This window comes from Pygocentrus nattereri, chromosome 13, assembly GCF_015220715.1.
Source record: "Pygocentrus nattereri isolate fPygNat1 chromosome 13, fPygNat1.pri, whole genome shotgun sequence".
In the NCBI taxonomy this organism is placed as follows: Eukaryota; Metazoa; Chordata; class Actinopteri; order Characiformes; family Serrasalmidae; genus Pygocentrus; species Pygocentrus nattereri.
Genome location: NC_051223.1, coordinates 19,147,090 through 19,163,135, shown reverse-complemented (window position 1 = coordinate 19,163,135; position 16,046 = coordinate 19,147,090).

Genomic DNA, 16,046 nt, shown 5'->3' with positions numbered 1-16,046 from the left:
AGTTGTAATGTAGAGTCATTCAGGGATGGTTGACGTGAAATGATGCAGTCTAGAGAGTCTTTACAGTTGTGATGTTAGGAACCAGGGGTTGCAATATCTACAGCACAAATGCAGCCATTTCATAACTAAACCTAAACCACCACTGAACCTGTACATGTCTTCTGAGTTATTATGTGTAATATGGTAAAATAGTGACAAATCTGAGCAAATAACATTTCTTTGGGGGCTATTTTGCCTTATAACACCCTACATGCATGTCTTGACCACAAATGGCTTTTAAGAATATATTATATATAATATATTTAAGCCAGAAGCTTATTTCAAAACTGTTGCAAAACAATGTCTCAGTCTCATATTATTACTTTCTGAGTGGGAGCTTTTAGAAGCTAAATGCTTTGGACAACTAGTTCCCGTAAGCACCACTGTGAACAATTCTGACTTGGTATGTTTCTCTAAACTGGTGCATCTCACACTCACTTTGAATGACTTCGTAATATTTCCCATTTAATTAAGTAGAACATTCGAAAAACGAAGGGAATTTACAATTTTCCCCTTTAATATGACCAGAGACATGAAGATGGTGTGAAAGGTGTCATTTAAAAACTGTGAAAGTGAACATAATATCTACATCAGAAATATTCCAGATGTAATTAACTACTAACTACCAAAACCCAACACTGTCTACTGCCATATCTGTAGTACTTGGGCTACACTGAAGAAACCTTTTAGCACCAGCAATGCAGAAAAACAATATGTGAATCATCCTCTCTGCTTTGGGAACCTTTGTTGCTCACTTACACAAAGTTCTCTAACTTTTTATGAATACTTTGGACGGACTGAAGGACTGACTTTCATGCATTTTACTGTCAGATTGGGGTAATGGTCTCTTTGGTGGTACCAGGTACCATCTTGTGGTCAGTACTGGGATCTAACCAAAGAATTTCACATTAAAAAAAAATATATTGCATAAATAAATAAATACATTTCTGGCCCTGCATCTTATTGAAGAGACATGTACTTAAACATATGTTTAAGTTAAGCTTGTACTTGGAGATTTCACCAATATGTGAGAATAGCTCTGGCTGTTTGTAGCAGTATATGTCTGAGCAGTGTACTGAAACAGAGATTCAGTCCATTGAATATTCGTTGCGAGACATGGCGATAAAGTATAAAAGTGATCTTTGTGGCAGGAATGTCATTATCATTCTCTTAGCCCTTTTTGTACTAATTATTGGTCATTTCTCAGTGCAGCCAGGGTGAATTTTCAAAGCAGTAGAGCCTCCACTAGATGGCAGTAGAGGCTTCATTGTGCTATAATTCACCTGTGGTCAGCTGGGCTTACAACAGCACTTCTTTTGCACAGAGGGTATGTCCATCACTGAAGTAAGGACACTGTGTTTAGAAGAGTTCTGACTGTGAACTGTTGTTGTTTCACTTCTTTTTCTTCTTCTCCTGCTCCTCCTCCTCCCTCTTCTTCTCCTTTCTTCTTCCTGTTCATATTGCTGTTATCTACTCTGTGGTCAGTTTCATCATATTTGTCAATAATAATGTGCTGATGTCTTCTTTACCTCCTGAAAAAAGAGTTAAATTCAAGTGTGGAGAGAGAAGGACTTTGTGTAATGAGACATGGACAGACTTCTACGTCATGCAGCTCAACTAGGATTCAGATAGATTTATAACTGACCAGTAAAATTCAGAGAGATTGGAAATCCTCTTTCCTTTCCAAACCCATCAGAAGCAATTAGACCTCAGTATCCTGTGAACGTACACACAGAACCACACGCACTCTCTAACTCACTTGCTTAATAATCCCACATGAACGTCTCAAAGAATCTTACGTAAACAGAGCAACGTGAGATCTTCCGTATATTTTCTGAGCCGTTAAGTAAACATTTTTTACTAGTCTCTGGATAAATCCCTCTTTCACCCAAGTATAAAATGTCTTTATCCTCTGTTCCACCAGCAAATACACACACAATCCTATTCATCACCTCCTCTTCCCTACTCAGTGTTTTTTCTCTCCCTCTTCATCTCTCTGGTTTTCTCTTCCCTCTCAGCTGTCTGTCTTTTTTTTCTTCCTTCCTTCTTGTTCTCTTCTCCCTCCCTCCTCTACCTCATGTCCCTGGTGAAATATGGGCCAGGAAGATGAGTGAAAGCTTGGCTGGAGAGAAACACATGGGCTAAGTGTAGAGTGTGGAAGGCCAGCAGGTAATAACCGGAGCCTTCTTGGAGCAGGCCCCGGGTTTCAGCAGCGTTTTATTTTCTACTGCTGAACAGTCGGCGGAGGGTTGGAAAGTGTAGAATAACACCCGCTTGGCCATGTGTCTGCAGCAGATGACAGATTCTGTATTTCTTCCCGCCTGTTTGCTGCTGTGTGGAACATTCCTCTATTCTAAATACGATTTCAAAAAGAGTTTGTCCTGCGAAAGCCATTGTAGCAGGGAGCAGCTTGCTGGACCTTCAGAGCAAAGTCCCAGTTGGGCTCGGGCTAAAATCAGCACAATGTACTACTTCTCCTAGGAGTGGAATCGGCCTTGATAAATGTCAGCTCACTGATAAATTACACTGCCATTTTGATTGACTTTCTCCAAGGGAGGTGCATCAATTTCAGTCGGTAGCTGTGTTTTTCTGGTTTGTTTGTCGTCACAGGTGCAGCTTTCCCATAAAGCCAGTGTGTTTGTGTTTCATTTAAGACTGCAGTTCCTCCCGCTGTCTGACTGGAGATGCTGCATTACAATGTTTCTGTGCTGTTCTATGAAGTAATGCTTTCAGATTTAAGAAGGAAGTCTAACTTTAGAGTATTTTATGTGATTTAGGAGAATAGTTTAGGTTGCATAAGGGTAGTTCATCTATGCATATTTCATAAATATACACCAACACACTTGGTTTCTGGTGCTCACTACAGTGTTATTCGATTTTTGTCTTTCCTGAAGAAGTTAAATGCGGAAATAGTAGCATGTAATTGAAAGTACCAGCAATATTTTTTAAAAATCAACAACAACAATAATAATAATAATAATAATACATATCCTCCAATAATATTTGGTGCCTTTTTACCGACATGTGGCCATACTAGCATCTTTGTCACCAGTAGACTGTAACTGTTTTGTTGTTGTTGTTGCTAGTTTTATTTCATTGGCTGTTAGTTCTGTACCAAATGTTTTATGGTTTTTGGTTCCTGCTCAAGACTGGAACTAACTGGAACTTAATGGTATCTGGCATTTTCCTCTGTCTTTGGTCACACAGCTGAAGTCATCAGCAATTTAGCAAATTCTATACACTGAGCATAAAGTCACCAAGCACTATTCAATCATAATCAATAAGTGCACCACAATATAAACTGGAATGGTATTGTAGATCTCACTTCTATTAAAAGAGGCACAAGTCATGGTGCCTTATATTCCAGCTGTTGTCGGCCACAGCCATGCCGTACACTAGCAAAGTTACTCTCTTTAATAACGTATTCACACACCCAGCTCACACCTCCCTGGGTTCCAATCCCCCCATCCAATTCGAGTTTATAGAAAATTAAACCAAGCGCAATAAATGCTAGAGAACAAATGGCAAACCATTCTGTCAATATGCTACAGTATCTTGATGTTTTAAAAAACTTAAAAGATTTTTAAAAACTTTTCTAAAGAGACACATGCTAGGAAGCTAACACTAATTCTGTTAGCATGTCTTGCCTTCACAGAATGAGGGTTTTTGATCATACCGTCAAACTCAATCGAGTTTTAGTACTTAGTTTTAGTACTGTAGTTTTAGTACTTATGTGAGTTTGTAGGCGCAGAAATGTACACTTTATTATTTCCCTATCAGAACAACTTACTGTTAGTGTTAAGCTAATGTGAAAATTCACTATCCCAAAAAAAGAAGAACCGATTTGACCTCAGACTTGCGTGTGCATGCAGAACTGTGCAATATCGCATATCAGCCTGAAAATTAAGCTAACTAGCAAGCGAGGTAGCTAGACAGCCAAATTAGACACTGGTTATTATTACAGTTCCAGCTGTCTCTCAAGCAGGTGTTAAATGAACTAGAACTAGAAGTTCCTGTTGTGTCCCATTTGGGTCCATTTCTGGCTTGACTGTGCTGTGGAAAAATGCCATAGTTTTGAGTAAATAAATCAAATCGAATCCCACATTATTTCATGATCAAGGACTCTCAGCATATGATTTTAATTTTGCTGATGCAACTTAAAAAGCTGGCATTGTCCAGAGTATTTGGCTGTACTGCTTATAGTGAGGGCAGATTCTGCTCCCCCTATGCCCCCCCTCCCTAGGCCGGACCAGAGCGTCAGCACCCCGCCGGGTCCTGGCCTGTTTATCTCTTCCGAAGCGGCCGTGATTAATGAGGCCCTGAACACATCCTCTTTCCCCCGAACCAGCTGAGTAAACAGCCTGCGTTATTCCAGCCCAGTCCGCTTTGGGAGCTCAGCTACAGGTAGCCAAAAAAGCCCCAGCGTGCCCCGTAAACCTCCCCCCAAAACCTCCCTGCTCTCTCTCCTGGGAAAGCCCTCTCACGCACAGGGCAACGGCAGAGGGCGACAGGGGGGTCGAGGAGAGAGGGAATTTCACCTCAACGCATTGTAATACCTGCCAGTGATTCTGAACTGGCTCACAGTAGTATTTGTGTTTATATATGTCAAATGTGAAATGCCAAGTTTCAGTTGCCACTAATTTTAGATTGTTCTGGAAGTCCAAACTTCTCATCAAATATGCATTTTTCAAGCTATAAATGAGGAATGTTGGTATTTCTCTTTCTATTTTTCACTAGTGTGGACTTTGTTTGAAAGGGAAAAGTTGTATTTTCGTAATTTGTCTTCATGCACACATTTAAGACCAATGGGACCATTTGTTGTTTTATATTCCAGACAAGACCAACCCTCCACTGATGCCTGCTTTCAATACCACAGTTTTACTGTGAAATAGAGGAAAGCCAGACGTCTGTATGGTCTAATGCTGAACTAAGAATCCCACAATTCCTTCCTCATCACGTCTCTGTGGTTATAAGATTGAATAAAATTTATGTGAGACACGCCAGGGGGACTGATGGGCCTAGGTCTGTTTCTCAATAATTGTGTGGAAATGAAGAATTGTTGTTTGGTGTCCCAGAATGTTGTAGACTGTTTGTTTAGGGAGGATGATGGTGTCAGAAGTTTGTTTCTCATACAAAGCTCTGGTGTCAAAAGTTGTACTCTTCACTTAGCAGGGGTCTTTCCACAGTCACAATTAGTCTTACGATGGCCATTCCCTCTCTCCTGCCCCCAGGTAACATGGCAAGGTTTTATGTTCCACCAGTTCCCTCTCATTTGGGCCATTTGTCTGTAGACATTTCCTCCTTCACCTGTTTGTTTTTCTGCTTTTGGTGTCTGCCCTCACACTTCTCAAACTGAAGCTGATCACCAAGTTTGACTTAGACCCAAATGGGAAACAGCTCACAAAGCAATCATTGTCAATTGCACTTATTCACTTGCAGTAGTTAAGGCATATTATTCAGTAAGAGTGGGTGACATAGCAAAAAGGTATCATCATGATACAGTACACTGCATTGAGTCATGCGTAATATGACCAAGGGCATGAAGTAACTAACCAAAAGCTTAATACTGATTTCAGATTGACTTAAAGTCAATCTCATAAATAACTCACGACAAATCAACAAACAGTTTGTGAAAAATGATTGAATAAAATAAGATAATGGCATTACAGGCAGACAGCCAATAAGCTAGGTTTTTAACTGCTAGTTTATGTAGTTGTTCTACTATACTGTGCAAAAGTCAGAAATGATCCTCAAGTCAATATGAATTCAAATGATACCTTTTTTCAGGAGATATTTCTAAAGAGATTAGATACATAAAAATCCACTTGCAAACTGAAAAGGAAAAACCAAAGAAAAAAAATGCATGAACTAACAGGAGTTTAATAGACTGGAGTTTAAAGGACTATTAAAATGTGTACAGAAATCAGGGCCCCTAATGACCCTGCAAGACCCGGTAGACCACCAAAACTGTCACCATCAGATAAACCAAAGAGAAAATCAAGCTCCACTTTTGCTTGAGAACTGAAAAAATCCACAGGTGTTCCTGTCCATCCTTCCACTGTGAGAAGACAATGCAACACTATGAGTCTGAAAGGATGTGTAGCTGTCAAGAAACTGTTGCTGAGAAAAAGAAACAGACAAAAAAGAAGAAAATTAGCAAGTCAAGCAAAGAAGCTGCTGGTGTTCTCAGAACAATGGACTAACCACCTCAGAGTCCAGACGCAACATCATTGAATGTGTTTGAGACTAAAATGCAACCAACTTCTAAGACTGATCTTTAGAGGTATGGAAAAATATTACAGATATCTTTGAAAAGCTGTTAGCAAGCCTCCCTGTTAGGATGGGCACAGGAGTCAGACAAACGTGGCTAAGAGGACAAACAAGGTTTAATACTGGAGATAGAGTATCAGGGTCAAAAACAGGCGAGGGTCAAATACCAAAAAGCACAGGCCACCAAAATCCAAGGGGAAGACAATATTGTGGTCGAAAAACAATCCAAAAGTCCAAGTTCAAACACACAAAACCAGCTGGTGAAGGTACAAAAAAAGGAGATCAAAAGGCAAAGTCAAAATAACAAAGATACGGTCAATACACAGAATTCAGAACAACAAAATAAACACTCCGTATGCTCAGGGGGGAACAATACTTCACACTGGATCTAACTGAAGCCCAGGCCTATATACTAACTAGGTCATCATGCACAGGTGTGTTGGGTTAATAATCAGGAGACTGTGAATGCTGGTAGTGTGGCATGTGATTGTCCATAGTCATGTGATCTCCTGAAGCATTGTGGGACATTGAGTCCGATTCAGTCCAAGGCATGACACTCCCAAAAAGAATGGATGCTGTAATAAAGGCAAAGAATGAACACATTAATTACTGATAAATTTGAAATTATGTTCAGTTGTTGAAGCTTGTGAGATTCTCGGTTAAAAATCTGCTTTTTCCTGAAAATTATACACAATAAGCTTTCCTTATTGACAGTTTTAAAAGAAATGAAATAATTGAACGCTTTTGAATAGTACTGCCCACTGGGTGTAGTTTTCATCTACATCTGTCTTTATGATACATGAAGTTGTTTAATATTGTAGAACTGCTGATAAGACCCATAATATACTTCGAAGAGCAGAAATAAATCACTTATTATTCAGTCATTAATCTTAATTATTTAGTAAATTCTGTTATAATATCTTTATAATATTTCAGAAACCTCTATTCATTATTCAGTGACTATTATGTAAGTTGCATACTTATGAGAGAGAGGAATTAGTGTAGGGCCACATATGAACCTTTGCAGATTAAAGGGTTTAAGAAAATGGTGCTGACTTCAGAAAGATAAATGCAAGCCAAACCTCTCTCCCCTCTTCCATCTCTGACAGACGTTTCTGAGAGTGTAAGCTCCTCCTCTTGATCCACGCTGGTGGTGCTGGCTAGGGCCTGAGGAATACTGTGAGTGAGGCTGGGAACAGACCACTCTGCTGGTTCTGTGTGGCTGGGCGAAGGCCTCTAGGTGGACGTGTGTGCTGAAGGATAGGGAGTGGGCTGAAAAGCAGGATAATTACTGGTGACAGGGACTGTAGATGTCAGGAGACACGACTGAGATACACCTTCCTTCTTCATCCATGTAACCACTACTGCATCCAGATTGGAAACAGTCAGACCAGAAGCTGTATAAGAACCATGTGTAGCCTGGTGATCCATGCCATGCTTCTTACCAGCCACTTTTAACCTCTTAAATGCCTAAGGGTCCACCAGCAGGCCCAAAGTTTTATTACACATTTCTATGACTTCAGAATAGCTTGTCCAGTTTGCATTGATTCCCCTGTTGTTGCTGAATAATTAGCCTTGATATGTAGTGATCCTGGATTTAAAGAGCTAAGGTAAGCCTGTCGAAGTTTCAGGGACACTTTGCTATTCACAGTGTCCTTAATGAAAAGGTTTTTTATTTATTTATTTATTGTTTTTTATTAAGGAAAGCAATACCGCAAATATCACAGTAAATACAGCAGGGTTCTAGGGTTGAAAATATTCTAGATTATCTCTTCCACTGAAGCATATGGTCAGACGACAGTTATGACCAGATTATTAGGTGGTATGGATCGACACATCAGAGGCTTTTGCACAAACTTGTGGAGTCCATGTTAGCTTGAGTGCATACCATTATTAAAGTAAAACAGGGACGCACCAAATATTAAGAATTTCTGAATTTTGCGTAAATATTTTAAAGATTCTACTTTTCACTTAAATTTGTTTGCTAATTCTTGTTTGCTAATCTATCTATCTATAAAATTTTTAATGATAAAATGATCAACTTAGAAAAGAATGCAACATTTAAGTACTTTACAACATGTAGTATTCTCAATTTTGGCTGTACTGTATTTCATCAAAAAACCTCTTTCGGCACCTATAAGTGCTGCACACACTTCCGTTAGACAAACAGTTAGGAGCGGCTAGAAAAACGGACTGCTTGAAGAAAGGCCTTGTTCACATACAAGCGTGTCCTGTATCTGAACGTTAATATACACACATTTAAATGAGAAACGTGCCTGCATATTTGATTGAAATGTGTTCAGATCTGTCCTGATCTGTCCTGATCCTGAAGTAGTTGAGCACGCACTGTGATTGCATCAGTGTGTAATTTAAACACACTGCAGCCAGCTTGTCTACATTGACATTTTAATTTCATATGAGCTCCACACATGACTTTCCATATCATTCTCATATCTCTAGTTTGAAAAGTTGTTTTTGGCATCTGTATGTGTATTGAAAAGCAGGCTTACAATCCTGAAAGTTGAAAACCATTTACCCCCTTTGAGGGACAGCACATAGATCTCTCACCACATTTGCCTTCGGTTTTTAACCCATTTATAACCCTTATATGGAGTATATGTTCAGTTGTATAAGAAGGTTTGAACACCCCTGGCCAAAATGCTTTTCTTTTTTTGTTTTCTTTATTTTAGAAGTGCAAATAAGTACCCATACATTACAAGGTACACTTCAATATGACATTTTACTCCAATATTAAGCATGTGTAAAAATGTTATTTCTTGATCTGTACAATTACCTCAGTTGAATCACAGCAATAAGAAGTTAATGTCACGTGTAAACAGGACCTTATGAACTACAATTGTATGTAAACTAATGGTTCTTTACTAATCTGATAAAGACTACAAGTCTCACTAAGCTATGCTCATGTAAACAGCATGATTAAATCTAAACATAGTCCAACTAAAACATGCTAGCTAAGGCCAATATTTGCTGGAGTATGGCTAACATGCCAAAACAAATATGAGAGACAAAAGGTGAAAGGGCTCCAACTTTTGTAAACCCTGAAATAATCAGTTAAAGTTAATATGTTAGAGACATCAGGTCAGATTTTGTGGGAGTTTTTTTAGACCATCTCATTCATCTTTATTTAATAACATACACAGGCTCAAAAAGATTATATGACTCTATGTTTAGGTCTCAAATACAAAATCAACAATATAAAAATGAAGATGACAATAGTAGATCATTCATTTACATTGTCTGAAGACAGGTTGCTCAACAAGTTTTGACCGAGTTATCTTTGAGTTCTCTTTCAACACATTCACAGTTGTCAGATATATCCCCTCGGGGAAAGGGACAAAGCACAACCGATGTTCCTGTTGCATGGAATTACACATTTCCAAGTCCCTAAATCTTACATAGTGTAGCTTTAACTACAGTTTCTTAGAGCCATTGTAGATGTTTTGGTGCAGTCCATTTTCTTAGACTAACTGAGAACTAACTGAGGTTATTGTGTGCATGGAAATGTAGTTATTGTCACATACATTTCAATGTTTTGCAGTGTTTTTTACTCAGTGTGATGGTTAGTCTCTAATTTGTTATTGCAAATTCTTAAAACATGATTTTTTTTTTAAAACTAGTTGTCTCCAAATGTCACGGATGCTCTACATTAATCATAGGCTTTTTTGGCAAAGGCAATTCTGACAAATGAAAATTGGAATAGATATAGGAAAAATTTAATTCTACAATATAAGAAAGAGACACAAAAAGGCAGGGGAAAGACTGCAGTACAGCTAAAACAAAACAAAATGACTGATTTAGTGTCAAACTGAAGTTATGCATTGTAGTCATACTTGAGGTTGGTCAAAGATGCCAACTAGAATGTAATGATGGGTCTTGAGTAGCAGAGAATAGTTCTGTTGATTGATTACTAAATTGTGCACTTCTGTGTTCAATAATTTCTTGGAAAACATTAATTCAATTACTGTGGAATTGCACTGAGATTTGGATTTGTGTTGTTTTGGTGGGTTTTTTGGGGGGAGGGGTGGTCTGGACTTGTTTTCAGGCCTATAAAATTCACTACTATACAAAAGTCATAGACCACCCTTCTGACCCCCCTTTATTTATTATCCAGTTAAAATGGCCATTGATTGCAAGCTCTTAATTTTTCAGAATATATTTTTAAGGAGATTATGTATATGACAATGCATCTCCACAAGGAAACAGGAAGATAATGGGAAAAACAGCACAAAGCTTTCATCTTTGACAGATATCAGAAAAAAGCCTTTACAGCATTGTGGTAGAACATTTGCTAGAAAGCTGCTGCTGTTCTCAGAACAATGGACTGACCAATTCAGAGTCCAGAACTCAACATTACTGAATGGATTTAGGATTACTTGGAAGCAGAAATTGCAACCAACTTCTAAGACTGAACTGCGGAGGTGTGGAAAATTGATAATGAAAACAGGTCTCCTGAAAAGAATGGAAGCTGTAATAAAAGCAAAGGGTGGACTCACCTAATGCTAAAAAAAAAATAATAATAATAAAATAAATGAATCAAATGTGCTCTCTGACTTTTGCACAACACTGTGTGTCAAGTTAATCTATGTTTACAAATTGCATATGTTACGTATATATGTTTAGGTGTGCTGGCACCACGTTGTCTAACACTGTTCATCTCTGGGCACATGTGTTTACTTGCATTGATGTACATATATGTGTACATGTGGCATGCGTGTAGAGGGGTGGAGGTGGACGAGCCATGGCCTGCTTGTCGCCAGGGTGTATTCTCCCGAGGCAGTGGGCTGATCTGTGGAAAAGTGCTTGACGCTCTTCCTCACAGTGAGCAAAGCGGAGCAGAGGAGCCAGTCCAGGAGAACACAAACAGAGGTGCTGCGTGAGCCGCAAATCCCCGCTTCCTCTGAAACTTCCAGCCCGCTTTTTTCCTGTCCAAATTCCATAGCCATTAAACTTTCCTGGCAGCTGTTCAGAAAACAGCGGCAAAAAAACCTCACCCAGAACCCCCCCTTCCCCCTTCCCCCTAATGCCCTCCCCCCACCCCCACGGTACACCAGCACTTGGGCTATCAGAGATCTACTGCCTGACTCCTTAAATAAAGCACTGACTTCATAGTTGTTTTTGCTGCAGATCGGGTTTCCTCCAAAGTGTCTACTGGTTTTCACAAAGGGTCACGATGAGGTGTGGGTGAATGGGGGGCTCCCCTTTCCATGTGTTTAGTCTCAGACATGTCTGACTGCATGCCCTAAGAGAACAGAGATGATATAAAACATGGCCAGATTAGTGCCAAGTAAATACTCAGCATTAGGATTTCAGCACTGTTCTAACAGAGGCCCTTCAGCTCAGCAGCTGCCATTTAAACAGCCACTTGATTAATTTACCATCAGAATCAGAAAATACATTATTCACCAGTATGTTATGTGATTTTAAGATCCATGGGCTTGTAGGGGAATTTCTCTTGGTGTTGCATTGAACAAATAGCATTTTAGAAACAAAACAGAGCAAATAGGGTGCAAAAAGACATGCGGATAGAAAAATGTTATTAGGCGTCTATTTACAAAGATTTGCAAATGTGGTGCTATTGTTTTAAAATATAGGTCCAACATTTTTTTTAGATTATTATTTTTCGCTTGATGTCAAATGTGGTCTATAGTACCAAAACATGAAATCATTTTTACATGACATTACATTATCATTATTTGACATTTTCCAACCCTTCTCTATCCCTTAGAATATACAGAGGCTGTGATTTAAAGATAGGTATAAAATGACCTCTATTCTGATTGACTGCTTTGTATTGTGCCTCATTTAGAAAGCAGTTAAGGCTGAAACACTCCTTATAACTTCATCATGAATGGGCAGGTCTAAACCTGAAGAGCCTGATATTTACAAATGAGTTGGTCTTGTGAGTTGGACACAAAAACTAACTAAATAAATAACTTAGTAAAGTTAATGGCAAAGAGGAGTAACTTCCACTGGGCCTGAGTCAGTCACCATGTTTATGTATTTTAGGCATTAGTTACAATAGAAGATAGAATCATTGTAATAATATTCTTAAAATTATGACTTTGAATATCAGTTAAGCTACGTGTTTCAGTTTAAAGTTTTCCATCTGCTTTTTGTGCGGTTTGACGGCTCTGATTTCAGTCTCTGTCTTACCTTGCCTCATCCTTTTAACTCGCCAAGAAGCCCAGAGGGACTTGGTGGCCAGGCCAACTGCTGTGAGCTGTAAAAGAGCTGGGAGAGAGGGATGGAGAGGGGAGAATGGACTGCGTGAATTTGGGGTCAGACCTCTATTGCTAAATGAGAACAATCTGGTAATGCCTGTGAGCTGTGACTCAAACTGAAACACAGAATGAGAGTGAGACAAAGGAGAGACAACAACTCTCCTTGTGAAAAAGGAGAGAGAGAGAAAGAGAAGGAAAGAGAGAAATCAGTTCTGACACCTGTGGCGGAAGCCCAGCACGCATCAGTCCTGGATCAGCAGGCTCTGGCATTCTACAGAGAAAAGTGTGGTGCTGCTGGGATCTGATGGACTATGCTGCAATAACTCAAGGCCCAGCTCAGAGAAAGCTGATAGCCTGGCAGGCGTTGGTTTACAGCCAGATGCCCTGAGAGCAGCACTCCTGGATGCTGCTGAGACTTTATCCTCAGATGCTGGCAAATTTCATCAGAATGGCTGTAAGAGTAGATTTCCTCTCTTTCGCTGACATGGACAGAGAATAGTACTGCATAATATACCTTTTGTTAAACTTTATTGTGATATTGGTCTCTGCAATAAAACTGACATGGGGGAGGCCTGCTACATGCAAATGAGCCTCAACTAGTTACCAAATTGTTTATAGTGTGCTGTGAGCAATCACAGTCGTTTCTTGATGAGTGCTTTGTGGGTGTTTTGTTAAATCAAGGCGCTTATATAACGTTTGTAAAAAATTAGGGATGGTCAGAGTAATCTGAACACTTATTTCAAAAGTAAATTGCTGTTTGTTTTTCTATTTATTCTTTTTAAGTAATTCATAAACAGTGCACCCTAAACTACAATAAATGTAATCAGTACATGACTTTAGACCAGTCACTGTATTTACATTTAAAAATAAAGTAATAAATTATAGCTAATTATATTTAATGGTTCATAAATGAAAACCAGACATCCAAGTCACCTCAACTCAGAGCTCAACAATGCAACTTTCCATGTGACTACAGAAGCTAGAAGAGCCAAAAGGCTGTGAGCACTTTACACGATCAGAAGATAAGAAAAATGCTCAGTGCAGATTTTGTGATAGGATGTTGCAAGCAAAACAATTTTGATGAGTCATTTAAAGCATGTTAGTATAATGACCCTTATTTGAGTAGCTCTTGGGAGTCTACGTGTCTTTACCTGAATTCACACCAAATGTAACTCGTCAGCACCACACAAACATAGTGTAAGACAAGCACATGCAGCTATGCTTCCAATCCACACTGTTTCCCATCACCTCTGTCATGTTATTGCTTCAAGCAGCAGTATCAGCTATTTTTGTCTGCCTTTCTTTTAATAGTTAAACAGCTTTACAGCAAACATAAAACTCGGCAGCACAAACAGTCGCTTCTACACAATGTTAGTACAGCACAGGAGCTGCTCTGCAACTACTAGGCCACCAAGATTATCACACAATTTTAGTGGATTATTATTTGAAAAATATAGTTTAGAATTCCATGGACAGAGGGAGTGTGTGATTTGACTGGATCTATGGATGGATAACCTCTCAAAATTTCTTCCTTCCTAGATATTCTGCGATCAACTGTGAGTGGTATTGTTGAAAAGTGGAAGTGTTTAGGAAGCACAACAGCTTAGCCACAAAGTGTCAGACTATGTAAAGTTATAGAGCAGGGTTGCAGAGTGCTAGTGCATAAAAGTGGCCAACGCTCTGCTGACTCAATAAATGCAGAGTTACAAACCTCCTCTGGCATTAACATCAGCACATAAACTGTGCACCAGGAGCTTCATGGCATGGGTTTCCTGGGTTACATCACTAAGCACAATGCCATGCATTGGGTAGAGTTGTGTAAAGCACACCACCCCTGGACTCTGGAGCAGTGGAAATGTATTCTGTCCAGTGACAAATCACACTTCTCTATCTGGCAGTCTGATGGACAAATATGGGTTTGGTGAATGCCAGGAGAACATTACCTGTCTGACTGCGTTGTGTCAACTGTAAAGTTTGGTGGAGGAGTGATAATGCTATGTGGTTGTTTTTCAAGGGTTGTCCCAGAACCTTTAGTTCCAGTGAAGGGAAATCTTAATGCTTCAGCAAACCAAGACATTTTGGACAATTGTATGCTTCTAACTTTTTGGTAACAGTTTGGGGAAGACCCTTTTCTGTTCTAGCACGATTGTGCCACAGTGCACAAAGGCATGGCTGGGTGAGTTTGATGTGGAGGAATTTGACTGGCCTTGTTCTGATCTCAACCCTGTCAAACACCTTTAGGATGAGCTAGAATGGAGATTGCGAGCCAGACCCTCTCATCCAACACTATGCTCTTCTAAATAAATAGGCAAAGATTCCTATAGTCAAACTCCAAAATTTTGTAAAAAGCTTCCCAGAAGAGTGGAAGCTGTTACAGCTGCAAAGAAGGAGACCAACTCCATGTGAATGCCTATGGATTCAGAATGGGATGTCACAAAAGCTCCTGTAGGTGTCCCAATACTTTTTTTTTTCCATGTAGTGCAGTTTTGAATGTATCACAAGGCATATTCCAACTGTAATATGCAGCAATAGAATCACTATATGATGTTTTGTCCATATTGTGTAGTCCTGACTTGGTGAAAATGAAAGCCAGTGGCAGGTGAGAGCAGCACTGATGGCTTGGTGAATACAGGCTAATGCAGACAACTGCATTAGCCTGCAGGTTCCTTGCCATTGTTTTTGGTTAGCTTTGGATTTGTGAATCAAAGGCTAGTTTATATCAAAGGGAAGTGTTTTGTGGGATTAAGAGTGTAAGCCCATCAGGACTTCCAACAGCTGTTAAAAGTTCTGATACCATAATCAGTCTGTCTGGCCATTGATGTCTGCTGATGTGAGTGCACAAACCAGCATGTTCACTAAACAGCTGGTGACTTTTACATACATTGTGCACATGCATCAGTTCTGTCTCCTGGATTTATGGTTTACATGGGCTTAAGGTTAAGGGGAGACAGAGAATTAGCAGTGTCTGGATGGAGTTTATTTGAATCCCATACATCTTCACATGGAGTATATGATCATGACAGTTTGTGCTAGAACATCTGTGTGCTAGAAAAGACCAAGAGCTGCTTTCCTGGAAATAGACTAAGCCTAGCCTTACACTAAATTGGACTCCAAATGGTATTTCACCATTGAAAACAACTTTTTAACCTTGCTTCTACTTTAATCTGGTAGTTAGCAGCCCTCAGAGTTGTATACACTGTACACTGACAAAGAGGGAATTCGTTGAATTAGCTTTATTCAAATGCGTACACAGTTTGCTGATGGATAAAATATATTACAGCCACACATTTACTGCCAGAAGTAGGTAAACTTGACATATTTTGACATATTTGATCAAATCAGCTGCCCTTTACATGCTCCAAAGAAGCTTGAAATAAAATCTCATTACCTTAACTTACATTAAAAGTAAAGAATGTTTTTGCCTTCTACTGTAAACCTGCCTTTTTGGAGATACTTGTTTTTCTTTGGACAGCGACAATATGCTGTATGTAGGCC